The sequence below is a fragment of the Lactuca virosa genome, chromosome 5 (assembly GCF_052849685.1).
Source record: "Lactuca virosa cultivar CGN04683 chromosome 5, Lactuca_virosa_CGN04683_v6, whole genome shotgun sequence".
NCBI classification, from domain to species: domain Eukaryota; kingdom Viridiplantae; phylum Streptophyta; class Magnoliopsida; order Asterales; family Asteraceae; genus Lactuca; species Lactuca virosa.
In genome coordinates this window covers 61,958,824-61,982,552 of record NC_136430.1, presented here as the reverse complement: position 1 = coordinate 61,982,552, position 23,729 = coordinate 61,958,824, and the positions used below count along the sequence as shown (strand labels likewise).

The window sequence follows — 23,729 nt, the reverse complement described above, 5'->3', positions numbered from 1 at the left end:
ACAACTTATGAGGCCAGAGGGTCCTCGATTAGACCGGACCGGAGGGTCCAACGATTTAGACCGGACCGGAGGGTCCAACGAGCTAGACCGGGCCGGAGGGTCCAACGAGCTACGGGACTGGTGGGTCCCGCTGAGACACATTGACCAGAGGGTCATACCGAGTTGTAGCCTTGAGTGGCTTATGTGTTGTATGTGGTATTTTGGGGAACTCACTAAGCATTTATGCTTATCGTGTTATGTGGATTGTGTTTCAGGTACTAGCGAGGATCGCGGGAAGGCGCCGGCATAATTTGTACACACTGTCTGAGGATTATGTTTTGAGATTCTGGGATATGTTTTATTGTTATGAAATTTGATACACATGAGATTTTGAGATTATTATATGAGTTTTATTGTGTTGCAAAAATGAAAATTTGTTTTAAAATTTACGTCGTTACAAGTTGGTATCAGAGCCTTGGTTTGAGGGATTCGGATGCACCTTCGGGCGTATCTGAACTCAAACTGAGGAATTGAGAAAATTTTTCATAAAATAAACAATTTTTCTAAAAGAGTAAGAGATTTTGAGACAAGCAGAACGGAACAGTGTCTACGATCAGCTAATGCCCGAACGGTGATTTCCCAAAACACCCTTACATTATGTGTTATGAGATATTATGTGATATGCTATGTATGCTAGAGTAGGATAGGTATTCATATCTAGGACTAGAATGGCCTGATTTGTGATGCCTTAGCCTAGGAGATTACTGCTACTATGAGTTACTTCGAGAGTGAGTAGGTAGCAGCGAGGAGCTTATGAGTGGTCTACTGGAGGGTAGCTTGTGTTCAGCGAGATATAGTGTACTTGTGATCTGGGATCCTAGGAGGAGGACTTGGGGTGAATACTAATGCGGTGTGGAAGGTAGTATAGGGCCCGTACTACTGGAAACGCCGAATCAGTGAGCAGTCCAAGTAAGAATCCTTAGGGTACTAAGGAACAAGTAGGGTTGAGTATCGAGTGCGAGTATACTCGAGCGAGTCTCTGATTTATTTTGTGTTTTGTTTCAAAGACATCATGGTCGGGACACGCCACACACCAGAGGGCAGCGGCGTTAGCGATGAGGAGATTCGTCGGTTGATTCACGAGGAGGTGGCCGCAGCCATTCGAGTTGAGATACCGGAGATATGCTGCTGTTACTGAGGCGGCTGCTGTTGCAGCCACTGCAGTTGTCGCTGCCGCGAGGCCACAGGGGGGTGACTCGTTGCTGTACCGAGAGTTCAGCAACACGAAGCCACCAGAGTGTGATGGGACTCAGGATCCGATAGCCTCGATGAGGTGGATCTCTGACCTTAAGGGATGCTTCTACACCTGTTCTTGTCCGGAGCATCTGAGGGTACGGTTCGCACTGAACCAGCTTCGCTTGGGAGCGAAGGACTGGTGGAAGTTTGTGACGGCTGACTTCACTCCTGCAGAGATTACAGCGGTGATGTGGGAGAGGTTTACCACCATGTTCCGAGATGAGTATGTTCCCTCGGTGGAGAGGGAACGTCTAGCCCAGGAGTTCTTGTCCCTCAAGCAGGGGACGGAGTCCGTGACTGTGATTACACGGATGTTTCACGAGAGGGCGTTGTTTTGCTCTGAGCATGTGTCTACTTAGCAGGCACACATGAGTCGATATCTGAGCATACTGAGGAGGGACATTCATGAGTTCGTGGCGAACTCGACATACCGGACATTGAGTTGCAGGCAAATGCCCGGAAGAGGGAGATCGAGCTTGAGACTCAGGCCAGGGAGGAGGCCGAGTCTCAGAGGAGGGATAGGCGGCCGGCACAGTCTCAGCCGGCAGCCAACAGGGCAAAGCCCGCTGATTCGAGATCTGGAGGACCGAGGGGCCGTACTTGTGGGAAGTGCGGCAAGAGCCATGAGGGTGTATGCAGAGCGGGGGTGTGCTACAAGTGTGGCAAGGAGGGGCATTTCGCGAGGGATTGCCCCAAGGGGTTTGCAGTTTGCTTTCACTGCAACCAGACTGGCCATCGGAAGGTCGAGTGCCCACAACTACTTTAGGGATCAGCACAGGGATCTGCACCTACTGCAAGAGCTACCGAGGCCCGGCCAGCAAAGGCCGAGGCACCGAAGGCTCGCGGGAGAGCCTTTCAGTTGACAGCGGAGGAGGTCCGCGCAGCGCCCGATGTCGTGGATGGTATGTATTCTTTTATTTACTTATACTGAGTTTGAGATATTGTGCTTATATTGTGGCATGCATAGGTACTTTTCTTGTGAGTTATGTACCTACTTTGGTGTTATTTGACTCGGGTGCGAGTCGATCTTTCGTGTCATTAGCGTTTAGCCAGCACATCAGTATCCGGCAAGAGGCGTTGAGTGGACCTCTACGAGTTTCTATAGCTGATGAGAGAGCAGTTTATGCTACTGATGTGATTCGAGGATGTGTACTCGAGATTTTCGGTGTTGAGTTCCCGATAGATCTGGTACCGATTGCGATGGGAGATGTCTGTGTTATCGTGGGCATGGACTGGTTAAGCCGATTTGGAGCTGTTATAGACTGCGAGCGACAGTTGGTGACCATACGGGACCCTAGTGGGGGAGTACTTACGGTGTATGGCGAGGGTACCCGATCTGGGTCACAATTTTCTTCGGCTGCCAGAGCGAGACAGAGTCTACAGCAGGGCTGTAGAGGGTTTGTAGCCTATATGATGGATACACGAGTTGTCGTAGAGAGGCCGAGATATGTCGGTGAGGTACCGAGAGGCAGGTGGAGTTTCGCATCCCGAGAGGCAGGTGGAGTTTCGCATCGATTTGGTTCCGGGGGCAGCACCTATTGCAAAGGCACCCTATCGCCTTGCGCCACCGGAGATGCAGGAGTTATCCTCACAGCTTCAGGAGCTGTTAGGGAACGGGTTCATCCGACCGAGTAGCTCGCCGTGGGGAGCGCCGATCCTTTTCGTCAAGAAAAAGGATGGTTCACACCGGATGTGAATTGATTACCGGGAGTTGAACAAGTTGACGGTCAAGAACCATTATCCACTACCGAGGATCGACAATCTGTTCGATCAGTTGCAGGGAGCGTCTTGGTTTTCCAAAATAGACTTGAGGTTTGGATACCACCAGATGAGGGTGCGTGACGAGGATATCTAGAAGACAGCGTTCAGCACTCGTTATGGTCATTACGAGTTCGTGGTGATGCCTTTTGGGCTCACCAATGCACCAGCAGCGTTCATGGATTTCATAAACCGAGTATGTAGGCCGATGTTGGATCGATCGGTGATTGTGTTCATCGATGATATTCTAGTATATTCGAGATCCAGAGAGCAGCATGAGGAGCATCTGAGGGAGATCCTTGGAGTGTTGAGATCGGAGAGGCTTTATGCCAAATTCTCCAAGTGTGATTTCTGGTTACGAGAGGTCCAGTTCTTGGGACATCTCGTTAATCAGAATGGGATATTGGTCGATCCGGCCAAGATTGAGGCTGTCATGAGTTGGGAGGTGCCGAGATCCCCCACCGAGATCAGGAGTTTTCTGGGGTTGGCCGGCTACTATCGGAGATTTATCAGAGATTTCTCCAAGATTGTCGTTCCCCTCTCCAGATTGACCCGGAAGGGCGTTGCTTTTGCTTGGGGTCCCGATCAGCAGACCTCGTTTGAGACTCTTCGCCAGAGATTATGCGAAGCCCCGGTGTTAGCCCTTCCGGAGGGAATGGAGGATTTCGTGGTGTATTATGATGCGTCTATATCGGGGTTGGGTGCGGTGCTTATGCAGAGAGGGCACGTGATATCATACACATCGAGGGAGCTGAAGCCTCATGAGACGAGGTATCCCACCCACGATTTGGAGTTGGGGGCAGTGGTGTTCGCCCTCAAGATATGGCGCCATTATTGGTATGGGGTTCGGTGTACCATATACACGGACCACAAGAGTTTGAAGTATCTGATGGATCAGCCCAACCTAAATATGCGCCAGAGGAGATGGTTGGATGTGGTAAAGGATTATGACTGTGAGATCCTGTACCACCCGGGCAAGGCTAACATGGTAGCCGATGCACTGAGCCGTAGGGCGGAGAGCGCCCTGATTCGAGGAATATGCATGAGGATGACGGTGATGACTCCGGTATTGGATACCATTCGAGAGGCCCAGGCAGAGGCTGTGAGACCGGAGAATCGCAAAAGAGAGCGGGTGGTTGGACAGGTATCCGAGTTTGTGACGGATAGCCGAGGTCTTATGACCTTTCATGGTCGGATTTGGGTGTCGTATACTGGCGGGGCTCGTAGCACTCTGATGCAGGAGGCGCATAGATCGAGATTCTCGATCCATCCCGGGGCCACTAAGATGTATTTGGACCTGAAGAGAGACTATTGGTGGCCCTGTATGAAGAGAAATGTTGCATGGGTAGTAGAGAGGTGCTTAACCTGTCGTCGGGTTAAGGCCAGCACCAGCGTCCGCATGGCAAATTGCAGCCATTAGAGGTTCCCCAGTGGAAGTGGGAACAAATTTATATGGATTTTATCACCAAATTGCCGAGGACCGCGAGAGGTGTTGATGCAATTTGGGTGATTGTGGATCGGCTGGCGAAGAGCGCTCACTTCCTTGCTATCAGTGAGATCTTCTGCAGAGAGGCTGGCAGAGATATATGTGAGGGAGGTGGTGTCGCGGCATGGAGTTCCGATCTCGATTGTGTCAGACCGAGATGTACATTTCACTTCCGGGTTCTGGAAGAAGTTCCATGAGGAGTTGGGTACGAGATTGCACTTCAGTACTGCTTACCACCCACAGACGGATGGACAGAGTGAGCGGACGATACAGACGCTCGAGGACATGCTTCGAGCATGTGTTATGGACTTCGGGGGAAGTTGGGACACATACCTACCTTTGGCTGAGTTTTCTTACAACAACAGCCACCATTCGAGTATATATATGCCACCCTTTGAGCTTTTATATGGGAGGAGGTGTCGAACTCCCATCTGTTGGGGAGAGGTAGGGCAACGTGTGATCGGTAGCACTGAGATAGTGCTTAAGACGACTGAGCAGATACAGCAGGTCAGACAGAGGTTGCTGACAGCCCAGAGCTGCCAGAAGAGTTATGCGGATAGGCGACGATCCGAGCTCGAGTTCCAGGTTGGAGATTTCGTACTCCTGAAGGTATCTCCTTGGAAAGGAGTGATCCGATTCAGGAAGAGAGGCAAGCTGGGGCCCCGATACATTGGTCCGTTCAGGGTGACCGCGAGAGTGGGTAAGGTAGCATACCGTTTAGAGCTACCTGCGGAGTTGAGCCAGATTCATGATACCTTCCACGTATCCCATTTGAGGAACTGTATAGCCGATGAGACGGCTGTAGTACCGCTAGAGGATATTAAGGTGGATGCAAGCCTGAATTATTATGGTTCCAAATAACTCCATAATGGATAATGTTTCCAACTTTATCTATTAGAATGGTCCAAACGACCAAGGTCTAGATTTTAAGTCTTAAAAGGGACCAAAAGTGCATATTTTCCAACTTAATCCATTAAGTCCAAGTCTCAAGCCTTTAGATCTGAATCAATATGATGTTTAGATGGATAACCTTTCCAACTTTATCCATAACAAGGTCACAAACATTCAAGATCTAAAATTTATGCACTAAAGTGACCAAAAACTCATAACACCCAAGACTAGCTAGATCTATCAAATGCATCATCACGATTCAAACCTTATACCTTTAGAAGAAAGATCGAGGTGAAAAAAAGTCTGGATCCACAAGCTCCAATGCTACCAAAAATTCTTCAAAGAGCTCCTTCTTCTCCAAGATGCACCCAGAACACTCCAAAGCACTCAAGCACACCTTCTTTTGCTCAAAAGGCTCAAACTAGGGTTAGCGTTTTCAAGGGAGGGTGTTGGAGAAGTGGAGGTTGACTATGGAATGGGTTTGCGGAAGTTAAGGAGCTTAAATAGGGCTCAAACCACGAAAATAGAGTTTGGGCACTGATCCCGTATGCCCAGCGTACTCAGGGATACCCTAGTATGCCCAACGTACTTCCCGGTTCACCTAATGTACGCGGCTGAACCTTAAACCGTCCTAACTTCAAATGGTTATAACTTCTTCGTTTCAACTCGGATTTTGATGATCTTTATATACATGGAAAGGTATTGAGGAGCTCTACAACCCTATCTAATTAGTTTTAACTTAAAACACATCGAACTAAAATCCTTAATTCATAAAAGAAGTCTAAAACACCACTTTTTCCATTATACCCTTGGGCTCTAAAGAACAAAGCAAACTCTTGGATCACATAATCTACATTACCCACATCCAAATGGGTCTAAACCTCCCCTTCCCCAGGGCCCGAAGCCTTATGATACTTGATCTTCGGGTCACGGTCCCGAATTATGAAATGACTCAAAAAGGGTGTTATAGAAACCATAAAAACATGTTAGTATTTCACTTATAATTAGTTGTTCATAAGCCTTAGAAACATATACCAAATATGTATTTAAATATAAACCAACTAAGGGACTTTTATCTGTCTCCAAATGCAAGAGAAAGGAGGAGACGGAGAGACATTATTTTCAAGATTTTGGCATCCCTTTAGGAGCACATTTTCTCTAGGTTTTGAGGCTCAAAATGAAGAAGAAAATGCTCAAAAGAACTATCAACAAATGCTTGCAAGTCCCTTCCTTTTATATATAATCCAATGTAAACAAAAGGTGTAACCATAGCGGAAAAGCAAAAACATGTCTCTTAAGTGCATGGAACATATAATAAACAAAGGCAAAACATGTCTCTTACTAGCATGGTGCAACATATTATATATATATATATATATATATATATATATATATATATATATAAGTTTATCGTTTATATATAATTGATTTCTAATATACATGTATAAAACGTATAACTAATTATATATATATATATATATATATATATATATATATATATATATTGTAACGTCCCAGAACTCAGAACCAAATTTTTTTTGTTTTTATAATAAATAAACCATCAAAAAAACACATTTGTCAAACCATAAAATATTCAAAGTAAAGCAAATAACATTCCAAAAGTACATCAGAGTAAATAAGCGGAAAAATTATGGTGTGTGCAATGCGATCGTCCCGAGGTCTTCCCCTTTGATCTGGAAGTACCTGAAACATCAACTGAAAACCGTAAGCACAAATTTTAGTGATTTACCGAAAATACCTCATACCATACGTATCAAACCTACAATGGGCCATGCCCGATAGCCATCGGGCCCCGCTTAGAACATATATGTTTGTATCATGTGATGTTCCCCGCCCAACACACCCATCAGGCCCTGCCCGACATACATACAATACATACACACATGTAAGGTCATACAGACAACTAGCATACAAATAACAATAATCCATGGGTCGGCATTGGTTTATGAGACCAGCTAAACACTGGGATGAGACTCACCTCAAATTGTTGAAAAAAATCAGATAAATGCTTGGGCTGCTAATCCGGGAAATATCAACACTATATACGATCAAATAACATCCTAATTAAGAAATAGTGCATAAACCATATCCAAGAGTCTAATCCCGACTCGTAGGGTAAAAGACCATTTCACCTTTCCCTTACCGGGCCTAAATATGAAAGCTCCAAACCCCAAAATGGGGCAACTAGCCCAAGAGGACCAAAAGTGACCCAAAATCGAAGGAGGCCCACAACATGGCGTACGCACCACGTAGCCAACATATATGTCTCGCGTATGCTCGTTGAACTGAAAGTGGGCTGCTGACCTAGTATATGTAGCGTACTAAGTAGGACGCCCTACGTACTGCCCAAAGTCCCAAAAGCTAACCTAGCGTCTTAATCCTTTAACACCTTAACGTCAAAACCTTAGATCTACTACTAAATAAGGTCTTAAACCATAAAATCGACAACTTTACTAATTTGCATGGCTAAAAAGGACCCAATACCAAACCCTAGGTCCAAAACTGCACACAAATGCCAACAACTCAAACATGAATGAACTTTCACTTCTAAGATTCGATTTTTATGACTCCATGCACTCCTAAATGCCCAAAAGGACAACTTGAATGGTCTGGATTAGTCCATACTCTATAAGACCACGGTTTTGGGACAAAAAGTGCATAAAGATGAACAATATGAGATTTAGAACATAGAACTCCAAGGTGTGAGCTTGATACCTTCTAAGGATGAACAAGAAGGTGTAGAATCTGGATCCAAAGCTTGAATGCACCACTTCTTCTTCAAGGATCTCTCTTCTTCATCAAGAGCCACCCAAAAGTGCTACAAAATCACTATAAAGCTCAAGAACACTCAAAAGAGGGCTAGGGTTTCGTAGGTTATCTTCTAGGGTAAGGATGTTGATGAGGAGGCAACCTCAAACTCCATAATGATGCTTAAATAGGGTCAAAACCCTAAAAATTAGGGTTTGACCCTAGACAACGTACGCCTAACGTACTAGGAGTACGCCCAACATACTCCATCCTTCCCAAAAGTTTCACTTTCACCCCATTGGGACCAAATTTGCAATTTAATTCAATAATAAGGGTCGAAACAATAAACACCTTGGAACCGAGTGTTATATATATATATATATATATATATATATATATATATATATATATATATATATATATATATATATATATATATATGTTATATAAATCACATTTATATACAAATAAACTCTAACTAGTTTAATAGGATAAATATATCTTATAAATAATCATACTTTATGATATATTTCATAAGTTGTTATTTCTACAATAAATATTATTTCCTTAAATAATAAGTTCCCAATTGGTAAAAATTATTATTTCAATGAAATAATAATTTTCCAATTAAATATAAGTGTTGATATATTTATTAATAATCAAATTATACTAATAAATAATCAATTGATGGTAACTTGCTATAAGGTATGACCATATAGGATCATATTTTATTATCAATATCATTTGATAATGTCTCTTGGGCATATAAGATGTTTCAACTTTGGTTTCCAAATGACTTAACTCGTTACGTTAGCTTATTTAGTTAGAATAACTAGTCAACTCTCTCTTTCTACTTTCTTTCTCTTGGGCCGTAAATGTCAAAGGGATGGGAGGTTGCTTTCCAATCTCTCTCTTACACGCATCTTACTTGCAAGAGACCAGTACTCTACATTAATTCGAAGTATGATCATTAGATCTTACATGTGGGTATATAAGGATAAGTAATGCTTGCATTTTGGTCACTTTTTATTAGATATAAGGATTTCAGAATAACAATAATACTTGGATATTACTTTGGATCATGATTATATCACTTTCCTAAATTTGTAATCTGTCCTTATAACCTGGGGTTACACGAATTCAGAAGTGGGATAATCCAAGAAATTTGATTTGGATTACATGCCTAATCCAAAATCATAAATACAGAATACCTTGTGTTGTTTTGTGTTCTTGAGAGACAGAGAGTTGTTAATGATCAATCTCGTATATGTGAATAATCAACCCTTTTCCTAGAACATTCACCTTGCATTTATATAAGGAAGGAAAGAGGTTAAAATGTTGGTTACCACAAATTGGAAATAAAAGAGGGTAATTAATAGACACGACTGATGTCTACATCATCATGATGTCATCAATGTATTTTAGCGGGATAATGCATGTCCGAACTCTTTCCTAATATAGAAATCCATTAGCAGAACCCACCAGGGGGTCTACCCCTTAGGTTGGTAGATAGTTAAGCTATCATAAAGGAAACTAAAGTATCATTTCATGTATAATACAATGGAATCGGTTGAGATAGTATTGTGTGAAAACAAGTTCTGAGGCAACTCGTTACTAGGGGATCAGAAGGCGACTTAGGAATCATTATTCAAAACTGTTTTGTTGTTCTATGATTCCGAGAAATAATCATCATAAGTGGGAGGTAATTGTAACGCTTGCAAATTCGGCTAAACGTTTAAAATATAATAATAATTATACATTTTATTTAGAAAAAATAGGATAATTGTTATTCGTACGCATTTCGAAGAATATAAATGTTTATAAATATACACGTTATGTAGATGGATATTATCATATCATCATATCATACTATACTTATAAATGAAGCATTTTTCCTTGAACCTCATGCATTTGAAACCCCCACAAAAACTTGCAAACACCTCATGCATTTGAAACATCCTATTTTAATGAATACCACTCAAAAGTCTCCTAATAATGATTAACAATTCAAATGTTTTATAACTTATATAATATGTTTAATAAACAATTAATGGATAGTCTACTATAAAAAAGTCAATCTCTTTGAGTAGACACACAAATACAAATCACATACAAAATTCACAAAGAAAACAAGTTTAAAGGTTGTGTTGGTTTGAGGGCTTTGGACCATTTTTCGAGCCATGTTATTATGCTGAAGTTTTTAATTTGTAAGTTTGTGATATACTAATTCTTTTTTATATTTTCTTGGTTTGAGTATTCTTTTAAGAATATCATTGTATGTCGTGGTTGAAATTCTAATGTAAATTAGATTAGATTCATGTTATCGATCATATGTTATGAAATGTGACATATATAATATTTAATTAACTATTGTATACATGTTTGTATGTTCGTGTTGCTTCAAAGCAATAATTATTTAAAAACCATAGATATGTCATATTATCCATATTATCCATGTAAGTCTTTATTAAAATGCAAATTATCTATCTTATCACTTTATACTTTAGTATATGTTTAACATTTTAATTATAATAAGTGCTTTTTAAAACTTTCTTTTCCTTATTAATAATAAATGGTTTTAAATGTAATAAACAATAATTATAAATAATATAATCAAATTATAAAAATCATAGATATGTCATATTATCCATGTAAGTCTCTTTTGGAATGCAAATTCTCTACCTTATCACTTTATTATTTAGTGTATGTTTCACATTTTAATAATAATATTAAGTGTTTCTTAAAAGTCTTCTTTAACTTATTATTAATAATAAGTGGTTTAAAATTAATGAATAATAATTTTAAATGATAATAACATCAAATTATAAATTACATTAAGCTACAAATAAATTTTATTTTAAATGAACATCATTATTGAAATTAGAAAATGACCGCATAAGTAAAAATATAAGTAATCAATCATAATCATTGTTAAAAATAATACTAAATAGATAATTATTATTAATTATGTTAATGAGGAATGTGGGTTGATCTCAATGAATATTATTGTTCAAAATAATTGAGATTATATATATATATATATATATATATATATATATATATATATATATATATATATATATATATAAATTAATGTAAAAATATTATCTCAAAGATAATGTCAATAACATAACCATTTTAAAACATATATTTTTCAATAATTTAACAATATATTTTTAACTTGTGCTGCGCTATGCACGAGAATTCGTCTAGTATACTTATAAAGGAAACATTTTTCCTTTCATCATATTCATTTGAAACTCTCATGCATTTTTCCTTTCACTACATTCATTTGAAACTCTCATGACTTTTCAATTTCTTTCTAATAATGATTATAAGTTGGTTAATAAGATTAAATATATATCAAACCTAAAGTGTAATCATATATAAACTAAATTTCAACATTAAAAGAATATTTTTACTTCTACTTATAAAGTTATGTTTTTTACCTTTTAACATATTATACTTAATTTATTAGTTTTAATATATTGTTGGGTGTAAACCGTTATCATTTTAAAGCTACAACTTTTGAACAATTTGTATAAAATACTTAAATTATAAATTTAAATATAACATTACAGGATGAACTTAAATATAAATTTTAGTTTAACTTAAACAGCCCAAATAATATTTTGTAAATAGTTAAAAGTGATAAATTGTAATGTCTTTCTAATAATGATTATAAGTTGGTTAATAAAGTTAAATAATTATCTTACCTATGGTGTAATCATAAATAAACTAAATTTCAATATTAAAATAACATTTTTACTTCTACTTATAAAATTATGTCTTTAACTTTTAACAGATTATACTTAATTTATTAGATTTATAATGTTTTTGTATGTAAATCATTATCAATTTAAAGCTACAACTTTTGAACAGTTTGGAAAAAAATACTTAAATTGTTAATTTAAATATAACATTACGGTGTCAACTTAAATATAAATTTCAGTCCCACTTAAAAAACCCAGTGAATATTTTATGAATAGTTAAAAGTGATAAATTGTAATGCTAAATGCAAAAATTGAATTATAATCCCAATTTAACTAAAATATTTCCTAAAGATATTTGTATAATCGTTCAAAAGTTTTCAAATAAGTAGCTTAAAATAACTTACAATAACAATAGTTAAAAATAACTCTATATAAATGATTATATTGTTACCTTTAAAATCGAAAAACAATGTTTGATGTTTTAAATAATTAAAATGATAGAAATTAAAACATTAAGCAAATAAATTTTAAAAAATTAATTAACAATAACAACAACTATAAATAACATTAAACCATATATTATATTTAATTTTATTCATGAGTAACTCACGGGTAGAAGTCATTCAAACGGTTGAGATTATGCAGTTATAATAGATGTGTATATTATCATATAATTCAAAATAATCAATATATTATATCAATTTAGTATACGAATTATATTATCAAATTTAACAACAATGTTATTGCTATATTAAAAAAAAACATTTATTTGTAAGATTTCAACTATATAGGCGTTTCTGTGCAACGCGCAGACATTCGTCTAGTAAGGAATATAATATTTGTAGATAATCCTTTTATTTATAATTCCGTCGTTGAACGATAAAATAAATGTAAAAATAAAGTATAATTTAGGATAAATAATCATAACGAAAGTTGTAGGGGCCATGATGATGATTCTATGGGTATAAAGAACGCCAAAATCTGATTTCATATGAAGAAGTTATGATTTTTCGAAGTTTCACATTCAACCTTATATGACGAAGTGTGTAATTAAAGATAAATCGGAGATAAGTTGCTTATTAACCTAAGTAATCTAAATAAAAGTCGTCGTAATTGAAATTACAAAAGTGTGCATATAAAGAACGTCTAAACCTAACTTCGTATGAGAAAGTTATTATTTTTTAAAGTTTCGATTCAACACCGTACAACAGTGTGCGACACAGAAAACGAAATTAAAATTGGTTGATCGTTAGCCAATATAATATAAACGAGAGTTGAAGATCTCATAAATAAGAATATGTCGATATAGAGACAGTCGAGAATGAAGATTGTATGAAGAAGTTCTGAATTTTGCACGGTCTTTTACATTGTAATCTTTATAGACTGTAAATTTAAAATGGAATAAGAATTAGCTGTTGAGATCTAAAGGAAAATTGTAGAACTCGGAAATACTTATGCGCTGATATAAAGAACGTCGAAAATGGAGTTCGTATGAAAATGTTATGATTTTTTGAAAATCGCAAAAATACTTGTTGAGGGTGACATGGCGGCACTGGAGTGTGCCACGCGGGGAAGCAAAGGCCGAACTCTTCCACTGACATGATGACGTGTTGACGACATGGACCAACAGTAACATGACACGTGGCACCTCAAAAGGACAGAGACATCGCCACGACGCGACACGATCCTATCCATAGGCACGACGCTCCTTATGAAAACCTCCTATAAATAGCAGTTGGACTCTCTTTATTTCCTTGCCCATTTTCACTCAACTCTCACTCACTCACTCACACACACACATACACTCTCTCTCTATCTATCTCTCTCTCAAACTCTTTCCCAAACCTTCGGGGATCCAACTTCTGAGTCTCAGGCATTGTAGCAAGGTGTGGTGACAATGACAATCCCGACGAAATGAAGTATTCAAAGTCGAATACTTATTAGGTTTACAAAATAGATAAAAGAAAAAATCAAGCCAAATACTTTTTAACTTATTGACTTTTGCAACTATAAAAACTAATCCAAACATTTCTTTTAAAAACTCATTTTCTCACTTTCATATGTCAATAAATCCTTTTTGATAAAAGTCATTTTTAACTTCAAAATAATATCCTAAACACCCTCTAAATTTAAAGTAGTTCTATAGATTATCTTCTTTTAAATTTCATAACACCGAAGACAAATAAGGTAGAAATATTATGCAAGAAAAGTGAAAATACATGGTCTATTAGCAATCCAAATTTTGATTACTAATCCAATCCTATTTTCTACCCTACTTGTAACAGTGTTTAGTAGAAAGAAAAATAAATAAGAGCAACTCTTTCCAACAAACTTTTGATTACTAATCCAATCCTATCTTCTACCTTAATTGTAACAAAGTTTAGTAGAAAGAAAAATAAATAAAAGTAACTTTTTCCAACAAATATTGAGTAGTGGATTCTATATGTAGTTACATCGCTTTTTTACGATGTTTGTCAAACGCTAGTGGATTCTATATGTATTTACATCGCTTTTTTACCAGCATGTTTGTCAAACGCTATTGAATGCTAAATTATTCGTATTTTTCTTCATCAGTTTATGAATTTTGATAATATATAACTTAAAAAGTTGGACGACCTTCATTCATTGAAGAAGTTACATACAATAAAATATGGATTTTTGCTTGGACACGACTCAAAAATAACAAAATTACATAATTCTTTTCTTGTTAACATGAGTACACTTGCTAAAAAAAAGCTAATAAAGCACTTGTCCATGTTTAATATGAAACAACTCCATTAAACTTAAAAGAACTATTAAAATGATTTAGAGTGAAATGAACAAAATAAAATTTTTATGTTGAACGAAGACTCTAAATAAACAAGAACTTTAATGCGTAAAAGTTGGTCATTTAAATTAATGCATGTATTTATTTGTGGTCTTAAATTAATCTTCACTTTGACAAAATAAGTCAATGTAAATCTCCAAGTGGTAGTGTTGTAAAAATTATATATTTTTATTGTCATTAGATTATTTATCTTTTAACATATGTAGGTACTATATATTTAGTTATTTACCTTCTTGTTAAGACTTAAAGACCACTTCTTTACAAGAATTAACATTTTAGGTTAGTCGTTAGTCAATATCTAACTTTTGTGAATATTCCAATCTTGTCGAAAACATATATCTTCTGGTTTATTATAACCAGAAAATAATTAATCATTAAAAAATTATAAAACAATTATTTTTTGAATATATAAATGTAATAATTAATCAATGTACCAAATCAAAATTTGTATTTATTTTTTAATTAGTATTTATTCATCCTGTACATTGTAGTGGACAACTTTTTTTACAAAATGGAACACAAAAGTCTATAAATAAAGTTTTTATTCAAACAATTATATACGAAGGAAACAAACAACAATAAAGTTTGAAACTGTATCTTGTTTGATACAACATATACCACAAATGAACGATAAATATTGTTAGATAAATTTTTTCAAAGTAAAAAGTCTAAATATGAAAATCTTTTATGAGCAGAGATAAAATCTCTAATTCAAAGAAAAAAAAATACTTTGTATTTTTTGTTACGTACTATAAAAGTTGTAATATGATATGTTTTTTGCTATTTTGAGTTTGAAAATAGCGGAAGCTAATGAACATAATTGTCTCTTACAAGGCTCTTTTGCAATTATATATATATATATATATATATATATATATATATATATATATATAGAGAGAGAGAGAGAGAGAGAGAGGTAGGTTCAAATGTTTCTAGCAACTATTGTGTGCATGAATGCACCAATAGGAATTTAGGAAAAAATAAATAATTAAATAAATCATTTAAGGGTATTATAGTAATCCTTGCATAGTTAATTATGATAGATAAATAATATTCCTGACATCACACAAGAAGCAAAGATAAATTTAGAACATTAGCCCTCAATCGAACTCACCATCGTTTCTGATTCACCGTTTCTGCTTATTATTCTACAATCGATCATCAAGATTCAAAACTCATTACTAGGTAATTATCCTTCTCCAATGAATTATTAAGTTTTTCTTTCTTTTAATAAACTCATTTTTTTTCTTTAATCGATCAATCATCATCGGTGATGATGGTGGTGGTGGGAAGTTGTCACAAGATTTGATGGAAAACGCATGTGGTGTCAATGATTTTTATATGTTCAATCTTCAACAACAACAACAATATCAACAGTCATACTAACCACCAACAAAGAATCAAGATTCGTGTTTTGAATCTGGGTTTCATAAACCGGTATCGATGCATTGTCAATCTGTTGCGGCTCATATTCAAAACCAGAATCAAGAAATTGAAAGGTTCATTAGTTTACAGGTAACCTATCTTGGATTATTCACCATTTTTTCTATAATTTGGGTGTATTCTAAAGAATTTTAATGATTTAGTCATTTAAAAGGGGAAAAACCAATATTTTTTGGTATTCTCAGTCATCTTTTTAGAGAGAATATTTTATCCTTCTTTGACTTCACATATTTCTGCGATCCAAGTAAATCTCGTTTTTTTTATATGTTTGATATGATTCTGTCATGGACTCCATGTGTTCGATAAATTGCCTCAATGAAAAAATAGTTAATAATATTTAATTTTTTAACTTCTCTCCAACAAGAAATCTGATGGATTTTGGTCTAACAAGAACTTCAAAAAATTAAAAGTATATTTTTTATGTACATAGCAGTGGTCTCGATTGGGTAATTACCATAAAATTTTGATTATGGGCGTATGTGACAACAATTCTGTCAGAATGGAAGATCAAGATCTAATTCTGTCAGAATGAAATCACGATTTTATGGCATGGAAACTCAAATTAGTCGTTAGTATTTGAAGGTATACACTCTTTTATTGTAAATTTAGTCACATTCATGTTTATTAATTACATATGTTGTATGTTTCATCAAAGCGAGCATAAAGATCTGAGCATCTAATTTTTCCCACCAAATGTTTGTTAAAATGCTTGAATCAGATATTTTAGCCAATTGTTTTTGTAATCTTTTAACTATCATATTTCTCTCATACTAGCTTGGAATGATATGAAATTGGTTTCTGCATATTCTCATTTGTGTTAGCTACAAGTTAGGTTCCGAAGTCATTTTAATTGGATTAATATTAGCTGAGTTATAGTCCTTCGAACATGGGATGTTACAATTGTATTTTTAGCACTTTTACTTTGTTCGGAAATTTTTGTGATCATTGAACTGTCATATTTACCACATTTTAGCTTGTAATAAGCTGACCTTTTTCCAAAGTACTTTCATCTGTGTTAGCTACAATGTAGGCTCTAGAAACATTGTAATTATACTAAGTCGATTATTTTGATCAAGTGACTCGGGGAATACTTGATTAAGTGACTCGAGTATTACATTCTGTTAGAATAAATTAAAAGTCTTTAATGTCTAACACATTCTATTAGAATTTATAGTTTTATTCTTTTAAAATATACTGAAATTTAATATTTTAAAGTTGATTATGTTTTTTTTTTTGGATTTAGGTTTTGAAGGGGCTGCCATTGATGTGGAAAATGAAGAAAACATGGAGAACGAGAGTATTCTAGCATCATGTTGTTCTTTTTTAAGAATTTTATTCAATTTTGTTGATATTCTTTTAGAATATGTATAATTATATTAAAATGTATAAGGCTTTTAGTCTGTAAAATATGTATGAATTTGTATTTAAGTTCGGACGCATAAGAATATGTTAGAATGTTGTTATTCTTCAACCGGGGATTTAAGAATTTTGTTATTCTTCAATAATATTCTAATAAAATAAAATTCTGAAAGAACATCATTCTAACAAAAAAAATTCTAACGGAATAAAATTAGTTATGTTTACAAATTACATTAGAATTAATTTAATAAATTCAGATTTTTAAAATTAGGAGAACTAATTATCCCTAAAAATCCGAAAATTTCCTTTTTTAAAAATAGTTAATTGTACAAAATACCCTTATGCTAAAATTTGCGTGATTATATGGTACATGTTATCCCATTGTATTATTATACACTCTCAGATCATGACCATTGATTAATTTCATCCGTTGGTCCAGATTTGTAATTACAAGCACACAATATATGCTAGGAACACAATAACCTAGCCTTATATATATATATATATATATATATATATATATATATATATATATATATATATATATATATATATATATAAATGATCATTTGAAAATCTATAGTTTCTCGAGAACTTGAGAACTAAAAGAAGAAAGTTAGATCAAAATTTTTAATGAACTAGATCAAAGATGACATATTTGTAATTAAGAACAACTTCAATGGTAACTTAGACTTTTAAAATAAAATCACAGGGGTATATTGGATATGAAAAATATAATTCTCTAATAATTATTTTAATTAATTTAGGAAACCATTTCTTTCATTATTCACCACCGACTCTTACCTTTTCCCTGTCTCTCACGTCTTCCTCGTCGTTGCTCCGTCTTCAGATGGTGGCGCCTCTTCCTGGCATTGAAAAGAGATCGAGAGAGATCCTCCAGCCTCCTTCCCATCTCCGTTAACCATCAATTACTCATCATTAATTGAAAAAAGCGATTCAGCTCGTGGATTGCAAATTCACGCCTAGCTGGGAATCAATTTCTGCAAAATTAGTTCTTCGAAATCGATTGTCGACGGAGCTTTGGTACCGATTTTCTAGTCATGATATTAAGCAGTCGGGGCTTAAATCATTGAAGGTATCCTAAAATCGAATCACCTGTGGATTATTATAAAGGTAATTTTCTTCTAATCGATTGGATTTCTAGTTTTTGCTCGGCTCCTAATATTCAATTCACAATTCTCGTCTGTATTGTTCTTCCTTATATTCAAATCACAATCAAATTATGACTTGATGTGTTGAAGATCGAAAGGAGGCCGCCCGAAATCCATCGTTGCCTTCGCTCATTTGCCGATCTCTCTCTCTCTCTCTCTCTCTCTCTCTCTCTCTTCGTGTACATATGTATCAACCTCTGAAGGTTCTCAAATGGTTTACCGTTTTCAATTTTGGATCTGAGTCTGTTGACATTCATTACTGATCCATGTCGAGTTTTCACTTTAAGTGCAATCGAAATCGTTCTGTTAGTCTGCTTTGATTTATCATAGTGGAAGATATCTACTTTTTATTGGTATGATATAGTCAATTAGTTGCTATGATTGACTGATTTGGTTATGAAGTCTGTGAGATATTGTGAAGAACTTAGATCTGTTAAGTACTAACTATTGTTAGATTGAATCCAAATAGCTCGATTAGTGTGGTTTTTACTACCTGTTTATCTTTGGGTTTGATTTGTAGCTGTTATTATCATTTCTAGAAACACTTTGCTCTATTTTCAATATACATATTCTGGAGATTATCAAGAGGAATGCGTTATGAGAACATGGTTTGGAAAACAAAGTGTTTAGGTATAATTCAGTTTCAGTTGTCATATAATAGTAAAAAGTAAATTTTACCTTTTAAAAAAATTAGTTATGATAATTATGTGTTGCAGGAAGACAAAGATTCAACAATATCACAGATAACCAAAACGCTTGAATCAGTAAACTTTATGGCTATTCAAGTTAGTCATAATTAACTTATTATTAAAATATATGTATTTTCTTTTTATACGATTTCATGGATGTGGAGGCACGTGTTTATGAAGGAGTTGAACCCTTCCCTTTCTATGTAATATTTCAGAGCCTTATGGTTCTCAAGATGAAAAGAATAATATTACATTATAAAATTGTATATTTTTCTTCATTCATTTTGTAATTGTCTAAGATCGTAAATTCAATAAACTTTCAGGGTGGTCTTAGTAAAGGATACACGAGTTATATATCAGAGAAATGACTACCTGATGAAACTTATAGAGAAGATGTAATTGGACTATTTCGAGTTCAAGGCTTTGGACCTGAAAACATGCAATCAATTCAAGTTGATCCTGTAAGTTCAAATCTTTACATAACTACATAAATATAATAACCTTTTGCATCTGATTGGGATATAAAAAACGTTATCTTAAATTACCCTAAGATATATAATATAATATTTCTTCCTTTGTCTCTCATTTTGTCAGGTTGCAGCTTCCTTGAACTCCTCATACTGTTTCATGCTAAATTAGGGTTCGTCTTTTATGCTAGTATGTAGTGATTCACATGTAAATCACAAGTGATTCACATGTAAATCACAAGTTAATCACGTATGAATTAGATGTGATTCACATGTAAATATCACATATGAATTAAATGCGATTCACATGTAAATCACATGTAATTCATATATGAATCACGTGTAATTCACATGTAAATCACATGTGAATCACATATTAATTACATGTAAATCACAAGTGAATCACATATGAATTACATGTAAATCATAAGTGAATCAGATATGAATTACAAAGCAGACTTATTTTATTTTATTATTTATAATTTTATTTTATAGATTTGGAAGAATTTATGGAAAATATTAATGAAATGAAAGTGATAAATTGAATAAAATAAGAAATTCTTGACACGAAGACATAAAAAGGTTTTGAAATTTTGTAGCATTTTTTGTATTTTGTATTTTATTTTGTATCAAATAAAATACTGTGCTTATAGATTAGTAAATAAAAATGGTTTTTTTATTATTTATTTATAATTAGTTATGAATATTATGGTATAAAAAATATGCATATATGCACTTAAAAAAATATACATATATATGCACCTAAACTGTTGATTTTTTTGGTTAAAAAACTTATAGTTTTTTTTATAGATTCTAGTTTTTTTTACTGATTTTTACAAAGTTACTGTTTTTAACAAATATGTAGTTTTTAAAAAAATATTTTTTTTGTTAAAAATTCATGTTTTCTAAAAAAAATTAAAAAGTATGCATTTTTTAAAAACAATCATAAATTTTTTTTTTTATAAAAAAATCCAAAATTTTATTTATTATGTTCATTTTTAGACCTTTATATTAATATTTCGAATAATACAAAAAATTAAATATTAAATAAGATTGGTAAGATAACGATTATGCCCTTAATAAATTAATTTTGATCTAACGCTCCACCTTTAATTCTTATATATATATATATATATATATATATATATATATATATATATATATATATATATTATACACACACACATGTTGTTTCCGTTGAGATTCCGAAAAAAAAAATCTTCAGATTCAATTTCAGTCACATATTTCTCATTTTCCGCTCTAACGCTCCGAAGTACTATTAAACTAGCACATATATAGTTTCGCACATTATATATAATATTAAACTAGTATTTTGGTCACGTCGCGCGTTGCGGCAGAGAACTGGTTTGGAATTTATAAAAACGAAACTATAAAAAGAAATTTTGTAAGGACCAAAAACGTAACTTTGATGAGCGATGTAACTCCTTTCCAATTCGTATATAAAATGTTATTTATTAATATCATTGTAACGATTATACCATATCAAGTGAATAACAAAAATATAAAATAAAGTTTCAATCCAAACAACATAAAAGTTTAACATATTTAAATAAAAAATAACATTAATAAAAATGAAAACTATAAAAAAACGTTATATAAGGACAAAAAATATAACATTAAAATATAATAATTAAAATATAATAAGGACTAAAATCATATCTTATAAAATACCAAATACCAATAGACTAATTTTAAATTATAAAATATGAAAACTATCAAATAAAAATTTATTGAAAAGAAAAAATAAAAATACAAAAATTTGCTATCACGAGAGACTAAATGTCTATTTTAGTAAAACTTTTATGTAACATTTTGTATTATATTATTCAAGATATATAAGTTGATTTATGTTTAAATTTTGGCATATAGTAATTGTAATTAATAGTAAAAATAATTAATTAATTAATGTGCGGACGTAGGAACCAATAAGAATTCAGTAATTAATAATTAATTAATTAATTAATATAAGGGTAATTTGGTAATTTAATCTGAAGATAAAATAACTACCAAAAATAATCACCTATAATCATGCTAATTCTTCTGTAACCCTAGTTGTATTGTGTCGGTAAAATAAAATTGGGGAAAAGTGGCAAAAATTAAGAAACACAAAGATGTGTCGATGATGTATATATTTTAGACAGGATCGATAGAGAGATTAAGAGGAGATGAAGATCGTGAGGCACGGGAAATAAAGGGTGAAGCAAAGTAAAAGTTGCATGAAGATTAATAAAGTTATAGGGGTTGCGATAATGGTAGGACTGTGGAGGTGTTCGTGTTGTGTAGGGATCAAGTGACGACCATGGTGGCAAGAGTTCGTGAAGGCCAACGACGACCTTGGTAGCTGAAATTGATTTCGGGTTTTGTTAGGTTCTTCATTTTAATTTTGTGATATTATGGATTTTACAGATTCTTTCATGTTCTACCATTTGTGTTTGTGGTTATGAATCTTTTTGCTTCTTTAAGTGTAGGTGTTTTAAGCGAGTGAAGTTAAATTCACTTTCTTAAAGAAGGTTCCCTGAAATATACCTCCTATAATCTCTAGAAATATGCTCAATTTAAGCCTTTCAGTTATATGACTTCGTCATCCGGAGATTATAACATTCATTAATTGACAAATGGTAGGTTGTTTGTTAATATGGTTCATTGACTTTGACATGCAAAACCTTAATGAAAGAAGGGATAAAAATAGTACTGATCTTATAGATTATAAGAAGAATTTTTCAGAGCAGTTAGAAAGTAAACGGTGCATTTGAATGAAATCTCTCAAAGAAATGATCAGGTATGGTCAATTTTTTTATATTTCTTTTACTATCTCGACCATTCAAATTAATGGTTTGTTTCCATTTTTTTATATTTCTTTTACTTTCTTACATGTTATATTCCCTTTTTTTGGTTTGTTTAACATTCTAAACTTTCATTTTGCATTGATATACAATATTGGCGAGGGGTCATTCTGCTAGAATTGAGTCCAGTTCTGTCGGAATGGAATCACAAATTTCCATGTTGTCGGAATGGAATTAGGATATTTCATCACTAATTTGTGCATTTCTACAATTCTTGGTTATGAATTTTTCTGCAATTCATAGGTCTTCAGATTTGTACAAAAGGCTTTAGCTTTTTATTTTTCATTTGCTAATGTATTATTGGGTTGTAAACTACAATTGGATTTGGTTTCACAGATGCTTCAAGAACGGACCGAAAAAATTGGAAGTGATTCTTATCAACAATATTCTTTTAGAATATATTAGTGTCTTTGGTTAGATTTTGATGTTTTTTTTTCATGTAACATCCCAAAATTCAAGACCAAAAATTCCATTTTAATTAAGTTATTATAAAACCAACAGTATAAGAAAACATCCATAATAACGTTCCATGTCAAAACCAAAGTGTCAATCATCAAAACAAGTTATCATAAAATAATATCAGAGTGTAATCCCAAAGATCTCATGTGCGGAAAATCATAGCGTGATGCGCTGCGATCGAGCCGACTCCTTTCCTTTGAAAACGACGTACCTAAAACCAAAACTGTAAACTGTAAGCACGAAGCTTAGTGAGTTCCCTCATCCTACCACATACCATACAAAACACATACTGTCAGGCATACTAGGGTGCCCGACCTACCCAATGTCAAGCATATCTGGGTGCCCGGCCTACCCTGTTGAGCATACCGAGGGGCTTAATGTGAAGACAAATAGATCTGATGCGCAGGGAGAAGGTTTGAAAACTCAAACCTTGAGTAAATGCTTAAGATCAATGTCCGCTTGCTAATAAATGTTCTAGTCAAGCCTGGATAGACCAGTCAAGTCTGAGTTAATGCATTTAACAAATAATCATGCCATAAATGAAGAATGAGAATAAG

General features: G+C 34.1%; 1 long non-coding RNA gene across 2 annotated transcripts; it reads left to right on the top strand.

Annotated features, from left to right (window-relative positions):
• Positions 1-18,331: 18,331 nt before the first annotated feature.
• Positions 18,332-22,221, top strand: LOC145112714 (uncharacterized). 2 transcript variants are annotated; one of them, XR_013710634.1, is made up of 4 exons: positions 18,332-18,655; positions 19,706-19,843; positions 19,977-20,022; positions 22,012-22,221. It is a non-coding gene; the product is annotated as an uncharacterized LOC145112714 (long non-coding RNA). The 2 variants fall into 2 exon arrangements; XR_013710633.1 differs by having other exon boundaries at positions 22,008-22,221.
• Positions 22,222-23,729: the final 1,508 nt, after the last annotated feature.